A 1,082-nucleotide genomic window follows, 5' to 3' on the forward strand; every position below is an offset into this window, starting at 1 on the left:
AGCTATATCCTAATGGCCCAACCAACGACGATGACGCCGCCACCGATCTGCCAACAGAATTTCACGTTCGGAAACTTCAACCATCCCATACAAACTATGTCGACGAGAGATTCACATGTAACTCAACAGGACTCTTAGAAGTGACTTGGTGTATCAAAAACTCTAGGATCTTGAAAAGGAAAGTTCTCTTAGCCCGGATATGATCTATTCTGCTGTACCAAGGGAAGCGGCTTCAATCTTGGCAACGCCACCTAGCGTGGTGTTCTCACATCTGCTAAGCCGAGTCGTGGTACCAGAAAATTGGGATCTGGCTCACATTATATCAACTGCCACGAGTGGTCGACGCAGTGAACCACCAAGCTAGCTGCCTGTTGCGCATCTCCCAACACCCTCAAAAATAATGGAGTCCGCGGCTTGAGACAGTCTACGTGAATATTTACTATGCATAAACTTCTTTCCATCCCAACAGATCTGTTTCAGGGAGGGTCATTCTTGTATAACCAATCTGCTGAACGCAGTGGGCAGACGGACAACCATGCCTTATCTTGATGTGATCCGCAAAACTAGAAGCCTGAACAAATTACGGAAGCTATTTTCGGGGACGTTAATTCATTTAATTCAAAGCTTGTAAAACTGTAACATTTACTTTTGCCCCTAGCATATTCTACAGATCATAAGCTTTCGTTTGATGTATAATTCATTGCCATAGCATTTTCTGTTCTAAAGTTATTGTCATTTAGACGTAATCTTTTGTACCCTATTTTCTACTAAAATCCCCCAGTTTTGGACATGATTGTATTTTTTAAATTATTGTACGTTGTGGTCCGCTTAGTCATCTATTTATTCATGTAACTTTTCACCCTAATCTGAATTGGGAATTCGAGTGCTAGATCGGGTTGGAATAAAGTGATTAGTGTTCCAGCTGTCTTTGTCTTCTCTCTCTCTCTCTCTCGTGCTTGCCAGCCAATCAGGGATAGAATAGTTTTCGTCTCTCTACCCCTATTTCGAACTCACGCATATTAGCCTCAAGGTTAAGCCAGTCAGCCTATCGTGTCAAGGTCTTAATCTACATTATATTTTTT

This window comes from Schistosoma mansoni, chromosome 2, assembly GCF_000237925.1.
Source record: "Schistosoma mansoni strain Puerto Rico chromosome 2, complete genome".
NCBI lineage: Eukaryota > Metazoa > Platyhelminthes > Trematoda > Strigeidida > Schistosomatidae > Schistosoma > Schistosoma mansoni.